This window comes from Pipistrellus kuhlii, unplaced genomic scaffold (genome assembly GCF_014108245.1).
Source record: "Pipistrellus kuhlii isolate mPipKuh1 unplaced genomic scaffold, mPipKuh1.p scaffold_m20_p_1, whole genome shotgun sequence".
Classification (NCBI taxonomy): domain Eukaryota; kingdom Metazoa; phylum Chordata; class Mammalia; order Chiroptera; family Vespertilionidae; genus Pipistrellus; species Pipistrellus kuhlii.
In genome coordinates, this window is record NW_023425404.1 from 1,185,636 (window position 1) to 1,201,135 (window position 15,500).

Below are 15,500 nucleotides of genomic sequence, written 5' to 3' on the forward strand. Positions count from 1 at the left end.
GGAAAGGGTTGTTATGGGAACCCTGCAGGTCTGTAAGTTTCCCCTCTGCTGCTGTCCTGCCCACTGGAATGTCCCTGGTAAAAGTTTCTCAGCGTCCTTGAAGTCAGCCCCGAGTCACCCTGGTCCCCCTCCCAGGGCCTCCGATGTCCAACTTCCCTGGATTTTCGCGTTCTGGGTCCCCTGACTTTGGACTCGCCTTTGAGGATGCCCCCTGGCATCAGAGAGCAGTCTCGGGCCAGCACGCTGCGACCCGAGCCACCCTGAGAGCCCGATTTCTGCTGTCTGAAACCCGTCCTGCTTCATCCTGTCCTCCCCCCAGGCTTTGCCATAGTCTCTTAGGCATCTCAGTGTCAGTTATCCCGCTTCTCACCTGACCTGCCACCTTCCATCTATAATGATGCCTCTTCCGAGTGGGCTTCCTTAAGCTCTCCTGCTGGGCTCCACCAGCGCCCTCCCTCCCTGGCACCTAGACATCCATTTGTTCCTTGTTTCCCACCTGTGTCCTCCAAACGAGGACAGTCCCTCACACAGGAAACTCCCAAAGTTCTGCTGAATGGGTGAGTGGCACCCCCATCCTCCAGTTTCCTTGGTGCTGCACCTGGCACCTGGCTTTGATTCCTTCTGTCCTTGGTCATCCATCTACTGAGAACCCAGAAAGAGCAGAGCCCAGCACCCCGCCCTCTGGACCTCGCCCAGCAGGTTCCGCAGCTTGCCGAGGCCCCACCCTCCTTCGGTGAGTTGATGGTGCAGCTTTTCCTGTCTCTGGGTCTGTCCCCTGTGGCCCAAGTATTGTCACCACCGCATCCTTCGCACAGGGTCCTTCTTGGTTGCTGCCACCCATGGAAGTAAGTCCCCATCTCCACTCCGACTTTCTGGACTCTTCAGAGTCTTCACCCATTGAACTCTCAATTTTTTTCCTTTTTATCTTTTATTGATATATATATATATATATATATATATATATATATATATATATATATTTTTTTTTTTTTTACAGTGAGGGAGAGGGATAGAGAGCTAGAAACATCAATGAGAGAGAAACATAGACCAGCTGCTTCCTGCACACCCCCTACCACCACCACTACCACCGGGGATGTGCCCACAACCAAGGTATATGCCCTTGACCAGAATCGAACCCGGGGCCCTTCAGTCCACTGACACTATCTGCTGAGCCAAACTGGTTTCAACTTAACTCTCAACTTTATATTGTTCTCCCCACCCGCCCACCTCTGGAGGCAGGCGGGTCTTTGTCTGTTTTACAAAAACCCGCAGACATGGTCCTCTGCTTGTGCTATCTTCACCACTGCCCTTCTTCCTTCTCCTTCCGTCTACAGCAACCCAGTTCTTTCTTAAGGGCCGGGTTTTGAAAGTCCTTCTCCGTACTGGAATCTATTCTTCTCTCGCCCTTGACATGGCTAGACTGGTGTTAGCAGTCTGCCATCCAGTGAAATGCAGAGCAGCACACGTGATTTCTGGAGCGTGGAGGTTGGAATCACAGAGACCTAGGTCTGAATTCTTGTCCCCCCGTTGGCTAGCTGTGTGTCCTTCAGCAAGACCATTGCTGTTACTAAGCTTCATGTTCTCAGCTGTGATGTGAGAATGTGTTCCTCTCGTGGATGTTTAAAGACCAAAGGGTGGATGATGGTACAACCCCTAGGATATCGAGAACTCGCAGTAAATACTATACTGGTGGTCATTGCCTCTCTGTTGGTGCTGTGGTCTGAGTCCCCCTAAAACATGTATGTTGAAGTTCTAACCCCAGTGTGATTGTATTTGGAGATACAGTTTTTAGGAGGTAAATCAGGTTTAAATGAGGCCATAAGCATGTGGCTCTAACCAGTAGGATTGGTTGCTTTATAAGAGGAAGAGACGACGATATCTCTCTCTCTCTCTCTCTCTCTCTCTCTCTCTCTCTCTCTCTCTCTCTCTCTCTCTCACACACACACACACACACACACACACACACACACACACTGGCCCACTACGGACAAGCCCTGTGAGGATGCAGTGTGATGGTGGCCATCTCTAGGCCAGGAAGAGAGACCTGACCAGGCAGCATTTTGATCTGGACCCGTGGGAAATAAATGTCTGCTGGTGAAGCCACCCAGGCTATGGCGTTTTGAGGAAACAGCTTGGGCTGACTAATACAGTTGGCTTTCCCTCTAATGAGATAACGATTTGTTGAGCTGACGTTAATTGAGCGCTTATTATGCATCAGGCAGTTTCTCATTTTACCTCACATGTCTAATCTTCGAGCTCATGACCACCTAGGCAGATTGGTTAAGCAGCTCGCTGAGGGTCCCCTGTCTCCCAGCACCAGGGTGAGACTGGCTACTACACGTGTGGCCTTTGTGAGGCGGTGCCTCCCGGAGGTGTGCAGTGGGTGCCCTGTGACCCTTCGTGATGGCCCTGTCAGGTGACCGTGTCTCTGACTCCAGATGATGAGTTCCTTGATGTCGAGCGGTGCCTTGTATTTTGTCTCCAGGGGCACTTAAGAAACATTACGTGCACAGGAAGCAATTCAAAAATTAAATTTCAGTTGGCTAATTTTCCCCCAGTGTATCTACTTATGGAGAAAAGAGTGAGATTTTCACCTTAACTATTTTGGCTCAGTGCATAGAGCACATGTGTCAAACACAAGGCCCGCGGGCCAAATCCGTCCCGCCAGGCCTTGCAGTGTGGCCTGCACCACGCTGTCATCACTGCACTCCGCTGCATTTCCATCACAATGACAGTTTATGACTGTTCAGTAAACCATTCGGCCCGCGATTTAGGCTGGATTTTAGATTTTGGCCCCTTCTCTGATGGAGTTCGACACCCCTAGCATAGAGCATCGGCCCGAGGACTGAAGGGTCCTGGGCATGTACCTTAGTTGGGGCTCAATCCCCAGTAGAGGGCCTACAGGAGGCAGCTGATCGATGTTTCTCTCTCATTGATGTTTCTAACTCTGTCCCTCTCCCTTCCTCTCTATAAAATCAATAAAACATATATATATATTTTAAAAAGAGTGAGATTTTCCTCCTACCCCGGGTCGCCCTGTGTGCCCTGAGCAGTTTGCTGTCTGCGCAGGCATTGGAGTGCTGAGGGGGAGAGCCCGCTGTGAACTAGCTAAGCCAAGCAAAGGAAGGGAGGACCTTCAGCGGCTGATAGGAAACCTTTGTTAAGTCGGAACCCTCCGTTCTTTTATTCTCTCAGTGAGAAGATGAGTGTGAGAACAGTCCTCACGGATAGGATATGACTTGGCACGTTGGTTCTAAAAGTGGTTCTCGTCTTGTTTTCCTCCTTTGTTTTCTTCTCCCTTTGTCTGAACTAACTATAAGAGATCAGAAGGAAGGTCCACAAACTCACTCTTTCTCTCCCTCTTCTTTTTCTTTGCCTTAGTTGTTATTATTCTGAAATAAATGTGCTTCATTCCTCAGCATCCAGATGGCTTTGCTAGTAATTAATGAATCCCTCTCTTCTCAGAAGTTGATGAGTTTCTGAAAAGTTGAGCCACATGAAGCCGAAACCGTTTTTGGCTCAGTGGATAGAGCGTCGGCCTGCGGACTGAAGGGTCCCGGGTTCGATTCCGGGCAAGGGCATGTTCCTTGGTTGCGGGCACATCCCCAGTGGGGGTATGCAAGAGGCAGCTAGCTGACCGATGTTTCTCTCTCATCGATGTTTCTGACTCTATCCCTCTCTCTTCCTCTCTGTAAAAAAATCAATTAAAAAAAAAAGAAAAAGATGAGCCACATGAAGTGTAACAGGTTCAGAGTCTTGAGGTTGTAGCTTGTATGTAGTCTTGCAGGCCCCTGTGCACAGACAATGACACACATTCCTTATCAGCACGTTTGTCACATATACCCACTTCCCTTTAGTGAGGATTACGTAGACATATGATGTGTTACAAGAAGGTTGTTAAAGTAAAACTCGAATATGGACAAACCCTTCCAAGCAGCAGTGTGGAGCCTTTCTTCTGTCGAAGGCCATTGGGAATATTGATGACATCATTCGCGAGCCATACAAAAGGATCACCTTAAAAATGAGCCTGCTGCATTTGGTCAGACATTTAATCGACTCACCTAATGCCTTGGCAGGCCAGACGTCCCCCACCCCTGCTGGAGAGAGAGAGAGAGAGAGAGAGAGAGAGAGAGAGAGAGAGAGAGAGAGAGCGCGAGCGCGCGCGCGCGCCAAGATTTCTTATTCTTAGGCTGGTGTATTTGCTGTGGTTGAGTGAACTGAGAGCCAAGGTGAACATGGAAACTGAGCAGATTACATAATTCTGCTTCCCTGGCAAAATGCCCATTCCAGAGGGAGCCCTAATTCTCAGGTGCTCCTTTCTCAAAAGAATAATGCAGTGCGGGGCTCTTCCTCCCAGGGACAGAAAACCATGGAATTTACAACGGGTACAGGAACCCTCGCTGTGGTGCATAAGACGTGACGGGGCTCTTGCTCATGCTGTGGGTTATGACCCTACCCTTTGCCCCTGGATACCTCCTGTGAATCCTTTAGACTTTGAAAGGAGTCGCCTCCTCCAAGAAGTCTTCCTTGCTGCTCTCTGTCCAGGCCGGCTGAGTCCCTCTCCTCAGTGGAATCCTAATACAGTGGGTCTATCTTCATCTCTCCACCTCCAGACTGCTTTTATGTGGCCTCTCACAGCGAGGCCAGGTGTTCCTAGGACTCATTCCTGGGATTGTGGAAGGTGTGTGGCTCTGTGTAAGGACCATCCCCTGTGTGCGCTCCCTTTCACACTCGTACGACCCTCCTCACCTCTGGAGAAGGCCGGCGTGTCCGAAGATGTCTTCTGTTATGCTGTGTGTGGTGGGAAGAACCAGGCATTTCTCTGACTATTCACAACGATTTAGACATCGATAAAAGTTCCATTTCCCAATTAATAGGTGAAAGCATATGAATTGCTTTATATTTTTGTGGGACATATGCTCAGTTCAGACTCCCTGAGGTCTTATTCAAATTACCGGAAACCTGGCCTCTGCAGTGTAACTCACAGATGGTACTGGCTGCAGCCAAAAGAGAAAAAGACGGGGGGAAACAAGCCCTCCTGTCAAAACACAGGGCTGCTCCAGGGCTCTGAGCAGTAGGGTGTCCAGGGAATGGAGTTGGGCTGGGCTCCCCCACTTCCACCCAGCTGGACCCTCTGGGCGGGAGACGCTTCCCTGTCCTTTTACCTGCAAGCTTTTTTTTTTTTTTTTTCAACTTTAAAAAAATATATATTGATTTCTTTACAGAGAGGAAGAGAGAGGGATAGAGAGTTAGGAACATCAATGAGAGAGAGTCATCGATCAGCTGCCTCTTGCAGCACACCCTCTACTGGGGATGTACCCGCAACCGGAATCGAACCCGGGATCTTTCAATCCGCAGGCCGACGCACTATTCACTGAGCCAGACCGGTTTTGGCTTACCTGCAAGCTTTTGTCCCTGTTTCCCCTGCCTTGAATACTACCTTTTCTTTTCTTTTCTTTTCTTTTTTTTTTAAGTATTTTTATTGACTTTTAGAGGGAGAGAGGGAGAGAGAGAGCAAAGCGTGGATTGGCTGCCTCCAGCCAGATGTGTGACTGTGCATGGGTGAAGCTCTGGGGATAGTTGAGAGGATCAAGCAAAAGGCCTGGGGTCAGCTTCACATTCATTCATTTATGGGAATGTTGACTGGGTACTAGACGTGGCCGGTGCTCTCAGGGCCGGGGTTTGGGTGTGGAGTTAGTTGGGGGCGGAGGGGGGGTGGGAAGTGGTAGGATCATGCTTCCCCCCCCGCCCCCCCCCTCCATGTTGTAGCCAGATTCCAGGACTGGCCCTCTGTCCTCAAAACCAGGTGTGATTCCTGTAATGTGGGAAAAGATTCAATTCTTAGCCTTTCTTAATAGTTTTTATCTGCGTTCCTTTGTTCCCAAGAAGGTAAAAGTTGAATAATATTAAATACATATTTTAAATGTCCTCTTGTTTTAATACTTAGGAACCATTTTAAACATGAGAATGTTTCTTTTTAAACATTTAAAAAATATATATTTTATTGATTTTTATAGAGAGGAGGGAGAGAGATAGTTAGAAACATCAATGAGAGAAACATCGACCAGCTGCCTCCTGCACACCCCCCAGTGGGGACATGCCCTCAACCAAGGCCCATGCCCTTGATGGGAATTGAACCTGGGACCCTTCATGACGGGAATTGAACCTGGGATCCTTCAGTCTGCAGGCCGACGCTCTATCCACTGAGCCAAACTGGCTTCGACACATTTTTTTCTTTTTTAAAATTGATTTTTAGAGAGAGGAAGGCAGGGAGAGGGGGAAATATTGGTGCGAGAGAGAAACAATTGGTTGTCTCCCAAAAGTACCCAGACCAGGCATTGACCCTGCAGCCTAGGTATGTGCCCTGATGGGGAATCGAACCAGCCACATTCTGGTATATGGGACGACACTCCAGCCAACGGAGCCACATCAGCCAGGGCGAGAATGTTCCTTTTATTAAAAAAAGACATGGCTTGACTCTGTGTGACACACCCCTGCTCAGTGATGGACATTGGATAGCAGACAGACGTGTGCAGTGTAAGCGTCTCTCCCAGGGTACACCCAGGTGGCAGGGATCTCCCCAGACGTCTCTGGCTGTGCGAGAAGGTGTGTCCTGGGAATACGCAGGCACCTCGATTCCAGGGCGTCTGGGTAATCCCCAGCCGACGCGGCAGACGTGAAGTCATCCCGGAGAGCTCTCGCGGCTCCCACCCTTCTGCTCGCACGCACACGCACGCACATGCACACGCGGTATCCTGGGAGCACTTGATTTTCTGTATCAGTGAATGGATAATGTGCACAAGCGGCAGGAGCTTCGTCCTCCGGAAGCCTTCCCTGTTGTGTTAGTCAGCTGGGGCTGCCGGAACAAGGCGCACAGCCTTGGGGCTTACACAGCAGACAGGTGCTGTCTCCAGCGCTGGAGGCTGGAGGTCTGAGGTTGAGGTGTTGGCAGGGTTGGTTTCTTCTGAGGCCTCTGTTCTTGGCTTCTGGACCGCCGTCTTCCCTCTGTGTCTTCCCTCTGTGTGTGCCTGGCCAGATTTCCTCTACTTTCAAGGACACCCGCCGTAGATGAGATCAGAGCCCACCGTGACAACCTCATTTAGCTTAATTACTTCTGTGAAGATCCTATCTCTGAGTGCAGTCACTTTCTGCCACGGGTTCGGGCGTCAGAACGCGAATTTTTGGGGCGGGGAGCACACCTCAGCTCCGTGGATGTGTGGAGTACTGATTCTCTCTGGGATAAGACTTCACCCATGTTGAAAAGGTCACCTCTGCTTCCTTTTCCCTCCTTTTCGTATTCTTCTTATTAAAACATTCAGACCTATACAAAAAGTGCAAGCAGAGTATAGTCACTACCTATCTACCATACTCCCTAGAGTCAGTAATTGTTAACATGTTAGATGTGCTTCATCTTTATGTAGAGGTACGAACCAATTAAAAGGAAGTTGTAGGCTCTCACCCTTTAAAATGTCAGCACACGTCCCTTAGGAACAAAGACATTCTCCCGTGTAACCTCCACACCATTATCGCACCAAGAAAGTTTAAAAGAATTCCTACAGCATCAGATAGGTGGTCCTCTATTCAGATTTCTCCCGTTGTCCCTCCAAGTCTTTCGTGACTGTTTTGTGTTTTGATAAAACTAGGAGGACCTCATGAAGATACAGGCATGGCAACTGGATTTTTTTTTTATTTTTTTTTTTTTTATCTCTTTAGTTTCTTCAGTCTGGAATGATCCTCCCAAACCCCATCCTTTTTTGATTTTTTTTGAGATGATCAGGAAGGTTGTGTAGGGCAGTGGTTGGCAAACTCATTAGTCTATAGAGCTAAATATCAACGGTACAACGATTGAAATTTTTCTTGAGAGCCAAATTTTCTTAAACTTAAACGTCTTCTAACACCACTTGTTCAAAATAGACTCGCCCGGGCCGTGGTATTTTGTGGAAGAGCCACACTCAAGGGGCCAAAGAGCCGCATGTGGCTCACATGCTACAGTTGGCCGTCGCCGGGTTTAGGGGATGGATGCCTCCCATCCTGGATTTGGCCGAATATTTCCTAATGACGGCGTTCAGCTTGTCCCCAGATTCAGGCTTGTTTCAGGTGATAGTTGCCAGTTGACACTGGGCGCTTCTTAAAATCAGGTCTGACCAGGCTGTCTCACCGCCAGTGATGCTAAGTTCAGACCCTGGCTAAGTTCCCTCCAATGGATGATACATCTTTTCCCCTTTTGCAATTAGCCCATAATCTAAGGGGGATCTTCTGTCACTGCCTGCGTACTCATTGATGATTCTTGGCTGAATTATTTCACTGGAGGGTTCCAAAATGGTGGGTTTTTTTTTTTGTTTTGTTTTTTCCTTCAAATGTTATCACTAGTTCTGGGTTACAGTTGCAACTATAATGGCTGTATTATAGAGAAAATGATGGGTGTGATTCATCATCTCTAACGGTGGCAACTAAGTCTCTTGAGTATCGCTGTGGACTCCAGGGATTTTATGTAGTCAGCCTTTTGTAATCAGTTGTAGCCATTGTTTGGATGTCCCTTTTTTGCTGTTTTGTTAATGTTCTTGGAACCTTCCCCTTTTAGTCTTTGGCTACTTTCTTGCCTTTTTTTTTTTTTTTTTTTTTTTTTTTTTTTGCACAAAACTCTCCTAGGCTCCTCTTAGACTTCTCATTTGCTGACTGGGAGTCATCTGTTTCTCCTAAAGTCCCCGATTCCTCTTAGTGGAAAAGGGTACGTAGAAACCAAATGTGGGTGCAGGGAGTGTGCGTTGTGTCTGGGGTGCTAACAACTTCAGGGCTTGCCGTCCACAGAACGAAGGACGAGGAGACTGGGGGGGTTTATTGATCTCTCCACGTCACATTGAACATCCCTGGGTGTGGCTTTACATCTTCGATTTTGTGCTCAGAGCTCTTTGCTTGGCTCCTGATTCTGTTAATAATGCCCTCAACACATCCCTCTTCGTTTTTTTTACTCTGCAGGATAGGTAAAATTGTTTCAAAATTGTTGTTACTGTTAACAGTAATTCTGATTAAAACACAGCATTCTTTTGTAGATCATTTTGTCCTTTGTGTGTACATCCCACTAGGTTGAGTCAGTATTGGGTTATAACGCTATGTGAAAGGATTCTTTTCTCTGTGAGGTGAGGCTGCCAATTGATCCTCTAGCTAGGTTCTTTTGTTTGCCTTAATTTTTTTTTTTTTAAATATTAAATACTATGCCTTGCTCTTTTTTTTTTTTTTAATTTAAAAAATCAACCTTATTGAGACATAGGTCAATACATTTACAATAAACTACAGGTCTGGTGCATGGGGATGTGCACTGATGGGAGCCCTCAGCCTGGCCTGCACCCTCTCGCAATCTGGGACCCTCTGGGAATGTCAGGCTGCTGGTATCGGGCCCAAACCGGCAGTCTGATGGCCCCCAAGGGATGTATTATAGTAGTGTGGAGTGGCAGGCGGTCAGGGAGGAGTCCTGGCTGGGCTCCGTGACACTCCTGCTCATCCTGGCCCCTCTGCGTGTGCTGTGCCGCTGCCACTCAATAGTGCTGCCGGGAGGCAGGAGAGGCTCACGCAGCTGCTGAGCGTCTGCCCCCAGTGGTCGGTGTGTGTCATAGTGACGGTCAAATGGTCGACCAGTCGCTTAGGGTTTCGTATATATAGAGATGCACCATTGAAAGTGTTTTGATTAATGTGCTTATTCCTATGTAACCGACAGCTACAGTGGAGAACAGAATGATTTCAGCCCCACACGTTGCCCCTGTGATCCTTTGAGTGGGTCTCCTCTCTCTCCACCCAAACCCTCAGGCAACTAACGACTGATCTATTTTTTCCTCTCAGTAGAGTCATTTTACCTTTCCTAAAATTTCATGTGACTGAAATCAGAGAATAGTAGACTTTTATTTCTAGCTTCTTTTACCCGACTGAATGTTTTTGAGAATCATAAATATTGTGTGTATCTATAATACATTCCCTTTTATTGCAGAGCTGTGCTCCATTTTGTGGGGAAGTCATTATTTGTTTATCCTGTCACCCGCTGATAGAGGGTGGGTGGGTGGTTGGCTGGTTTCGGGGATGAATAACGCTGCTCTGAATTGTCTCACACAAGCCTCTGTGCAGATGTGTGGGTTCATTTCTCTCAGGTAGGCTTCTAGGAGTGGGATTGCGGGGCCCCGTGGTAAGTGTATGGTTCATCTTATAGGAAAATGCCAAACTGCTTTCCAAATGAGTCGTGGCTCCCATCCCTCCCAGGGATTTGTGGGGGCGCGCTTCAGTAGCTCCCCGTCCTGACCAGCACTTAGTGTTGTCAGTGGTTTCAGTGTTGGCCATCCCAGTGGGCATGTGGTCACCTCTCGTGATTTTAATTGTGTTGCTCTCCTCTGGATTGCACGACTTCTTAGTTCCCACATCGACACTCTGTGAAAAAGGATAGTTAGTGAGGTTTTTAAACATATTTTTTTCTCAATCCCACTCTCAAAGGTGCGGGTTCAAGGACTGGCCAATCTGTTGAGCTCCGTGTTGTCAACTGGGTCATGAACCAACATGGACATAGTCCCCGCCTTTATGGAGCTTACATATTAGAGGGAGAGGAGACAGACATGAATCCAACGGCCTCCTAAGTAAATGTAAAATCATGACTTTGCCATGTGCCCTGGAAAGAGTGGGCTGGGGCTGTTGTGTCTGTATTTCATCACGGGTTCTCCAGGAAAATAAATCGTCTTGTGTGCTCCCTTTCTTAATACTTATTGCAAAATTTCCAAAATGCTGTTACTCTGGGGCCTGTCATGACAGGTTCAAGCCTGGGAAAGTAACCAGTCTGTGGTTGGAACCCAGTCTGTGGATACACTGTGATGAGCTTCCCATGACCATTTGGCTTCAGAGGAAGCCGGATACCCACCTGTTCCTCACACAGCCCCTGCTGAAACACACTTTCAGTGTCTTTGAAACTATGCCGGCAGTGCGTGGTTTACACTTAATGGTGTTAACTGCCTTTTTTAAAATTTTGTTTTTAACATTGTGGATACGCTAGATTTGAATCATTCCTCAGTGATTAAAGAATGTCAGTGCATGTTACCAGTGTTTTGGTTTTTAAAAATTACATCTTATATATTTGTCTAGAAGCCTGTTGCATGAAGATTCCTGCAATAGGGCTTCCTGCAGTGATCTGCTTCCCTCCCTTCTCCCCCGCCCTGCTTGCTTGCTTCTCTGCAGCTTCACCCCCTTCTTCAGTGCTTGGCTTCCTTCTATACTGTCTTCAGTCTTTGCTCTGCTCTGTGCCTGGATATGCAAATTAACCACCATCTTTGTTGTGCTAATTTGCATGCTCACTCCTGACTGGCTCATGGGCGTGGCTTGTGAGCATAGCAGAGGTACCATCAATTTGCATGTTTCTCTTTTATTAGATAGGATGGGAGATTTCTCACCGCCCCTTCCACCCATGAAACAGCTCATAGCTTTTATTTAGATTTGAAACTGGTTTATGTTTTAATTTCCTGGAGATTAGTCTGACATAGTACAAAACACTAATGGCCTGTCTTCGTGATGAGGTTGACTGTTAATGTCTTAAATGTTTAGAAACTTTATTAGACTCAGTGTTGTTACTCAGTGTTGTTACAGTAATTGCACTCATGCCATGTTGCTATTACGTGCCCTTATAAAGCGCTTAAGAGGTTGTTTGAATCAGCTCTTCTAAAACTGGAAACTTCACTGACACTTGTCCTATTTGTGATATGTTTTTAATGCAGTTACTGTGAGTTTGAAACGTAATAGTAATCATGGTTCACTTGCAGAGAACATTTTTAGTAACTAGACCTTTCTAATACTGCAGTCGAGCATTCATGTTTGAAAAGCTTCACCTTTTAAGAAGACAAGTTCTCTTACAAGTATACAGCAGAGCTCATTGTTCTGGAAGTATTGGTGATATACCCCCCCACACCCCCCATCTCCCTGTTGGCTGTCCTCTGTGACTTGGAGAAATTGCAAGGGGATTACGATGTACATATTGTGGCATGTGGATTCCAACAGTGAAATTCTAGGGTGATGAAATACAGACACAACAGCCCTAGCCTGCTCTTTCCACAGCACACAGCAAAGTCATGATTTTACATTTATTTTTGAGGCCGTTGGATTCACATCCGTCTCCTCTCTCTCTAATATGTAAGCTCCAGGAAGGCGGGGACTATGTCTATGTTGGTTCATGACCCGGTTGACAAAATAAACATTTTGGTATTTATTTTGCCAGTCACGGTCCTGGCAGGACAGATGGCGCACTCAAACCGGAGTAACCGAGGAACGCTTCATGAAGGGTTGGCTCCCAGCAGTGAGCAGGGACACAAGAAGCCAGCGCCGCCTGTCCTGAACATCTCCCATGTACACGTGGGAGAGGGTGTGGCTCCTGGTGGGCCATGATGGGAGGATTAAAAATATCTAAGGATCTTCCCTTGATTTAAAATATCTAACCCTAACCTCACACTCTTCAGTGAGGTTCTAATGGTCTTCATTTTCAAGCACTTGATAGTTACATCCCCGCCACTGGGAGACGGCCCAGAGTCTGGGGAGGTTTTTCCCAGCGAAGGGCCTTCCTTCCCTGCAGAAGGGGAGTGTCCAAGGTGGGGCTGGCCTCTCTAGGAGCACAGGGTACACCGTCCTCCAGGCTCTTCTGCACGTGAGGGTGACCTGGGGTTTCCTCGCAGGTTCACCACGGCTTAAATGGCCAGGTGAGCTACCGTTCCCGAGTGCCCTGCAGGCTGGACGCTATCCTTGAGGCTGCCACCGGGGGTGGGGGGGGGGGGGGGTAGGGAAGTGCATGCTGCTGAGATGCGTGCACTGTTTCATTGTTGTTTGGAGGAACAACCACACAGTTAAAATACCCCAAAGCTCAGCTCTTCTTTCTGTTGTCTTAAAATCAGGCGTCTTCAGACTACGGCCTTCGGGCCACATGCGGCCCGCAGAGGAGTCTGATCCGGCCCGCCAGGTTTTTTGGGCAGTGAGCACAGCCGAGGTGTTACAGTAGGAATTAGTAGTTCATATAGTCCGGCCCTCCAGCTCTCTGAGGGACCGTGATCTGGCCCCCACTTTAAAAAGTTTGAGGACGCCTGTAGATGGTAGATAAGAGTGTCTTATATATGCACTTTAAAATCCTTGTTATGTACTTGGGTGACACATTTCCAGCAGGCTGGGCTTTCTCACGGAAGCAGCGTGGTTTGGTGGGAAGGTGGAGGCAGCTCAGAAGACTGAGGTTCGAATCCTGACTCGGCTGCTGGCTGATAATAATCTAGCCCAGTGGTCGGCAAACTCATTAGTCCACAGAGCCAAATATCGACAGTACAATATTTGAAAGCTCTTTTGAGAGCCAAAATTTTTAAACTTAAACTTCTAACGCCACTTCTTCAAAATAGACTCGCCCAGGCGAGTGGAAGAGCCACATTCAAGGGGCCAAAGAGCCGCATGTGGTTCACGAGCTGCTGTTTGCCGACCACGGATCTAGGGCAAGCCCCTGTTATTTTGGAGCTTGTTTTCTTGGCTATAAATGGACTTAATCTTCCCGGATCCTTCACTGAGTTGTTCAGGGCCACCTGAGGTATTTGATCGCCCTTTGAAATTTGCTATACAAACGGCTAAACTGATGCTTTGCTTGCACTTGGTCAGGTGCCAGCAATGCAAATATACTAGTAGACTCATAATAATCATGGTAACTTTTGACTTTGTTTTCCATTGGACATGAATGGTTAAAGAGAGAGAGAGAGAGAGAGAGAGAGAGAGAGAGAGAGAGAGAGAGAGAGAGTGTGTGTGTGTAAGAAAGCATTTGTATGCATGCTCCCATGTAAGGATGTACCTTATTTAGTATAGGTCCGTGATCCACAAACTGCGGCTCGAGAGCCACATGCGGCTCTTTGGCCCCTTGAGTGTGGCTCTTCCACAAAATACCACGGCCTGGGCGAGTCTATTTTGAAGAAGTGGCGTTAGAAGAAGTTTAAGTTTAAAAATTTGGCTCTCAAAAGAAATTTCAATGGGTGTACTGTTGATATTTGGCTCTGTGGACGAATGAGTTTGCCGACCACTGGTCTAGGGTGATTCAGGAATCACTTGTGATTTGGAGAGTGGTGTGGTTTTATGCAGTTGGCTGCCTGCCTGATGATGGTGTTTGTCACAGACTCGTGTTTTGATAGTGAGGGTTAGAGGTTCCTGAGCCAAGACTGATTGCATTTGATCTTAGGCAAGTTCCTTAACCTGTGTGAACATTAACTGCCTTATCTGTAGGGTCAGAATACTACCTACCTGCTGGGTTTGTTGGGAGAATGAAACGAAACAATGCCTGAAGGACGGCTAGGCTAATGCCCAGCCCCGGCTCGGGTCTCAGTTAATGTTAATGGCTGTGGCTATTGGCTCTGTTACCGTCTCTACTACCATGTCTGTGTGCACCCTGAGTTCCCAGCGGGACTGACTTAGGCCAGGTGACTCAGCTCTATGGTACTGAGTTGAAATGTCTTGTGTGTAAGGTTTCCATGGATCATTGAGCTGGCTGTGCTTGGAAACCGGAATTAATCATGGGGGCTGGGGCTGTGAGTGTGGTTGGTACGTATCCGCTCACATTCCTGGACCACGCACCCAAATTTCCTGCCTGTCCCTCCCCTGAGGGGAGATCGGAATACCGGCTCCGTGGTTCAGACCGAGATCCGGTTCAGGGCTAATGAAACGCCAGTCAAGGCGCTTTTACACATCGGCTGGACGCGCGGGGTAACGTGTTGTTAACGTGTTGTTATTCCCCCTCGCCGCGCCGTGTAATCAGGTAACGCGTCACCCTTGGCAGGCTCTCGCTCTGGCAGTCAGTCTTCTTGTTTGCTGTCGTGTCGCCATGTGTAATTGTCGGTTATTAATCAACCCGGAGGAGGTTCTGGTTGACTCCCTGGAGGAGTGCTCTTTGTGTCCTGTGCCTCGGGTTGCAAGGAGCTCTCAGGTGAACTGAGAAGTGTCCGGCCACAAATGTGTTGTCTCCGGGGCCCTGTGGCCCAGTTACTAACTTCTGGGTCACTGGGCCTGTGGCTCTGGTGAACCCCCTTAGTGACCAGTGCTCCACTGTGGCACTGGCCTTCCCAGGTGGCACACGTCACATTGTCACTCACACTCAGCAGTCTGCTGGATGGATGGATGTGCAATTTCTGAAACTCCCCCACCTCCCATTTGCAGGACCACACAGAAACCATTTGTAATGATAAGGTAGAAGACTAATGTAAATTGCCTTTTTTTTAATTGTTAATTGATTATTAAAAAATTTTTTTTTTTTTTAGAGAGAGAGAAAGGAAGGGAGAGGGAGAGAAACATTGATGTGAGAGTGAAATATCAATTGGCCTCCTCCTGCATGCCCCCTACCAGGGATCAAGCCCACAACCCAGGCATGGGACAATGCTCAACCACTCACCCACACTGGCCAGGGCTAAATTGCCCTTTAAACACTCTGAAAGGAGTATTTAAGGGCCTCCAGGAGAGTCAGTGTGGGGCCAGAAGGG

At 47.9% G+C, this 15,500-nt stretch overlaps 1 protein-coding gene across 7 annotated transcripts in view; it reads left to right on the forward strand.

The window, feature by feature from the left end:
- Positions 1–15,500, forward strand: part of FOXN3 (forkhead box N3) — a 346,858-nt gene that overhangs the window by 169,840 nt on the left and 161,518 nt on the right. The window lies entirely within an intron of this gene.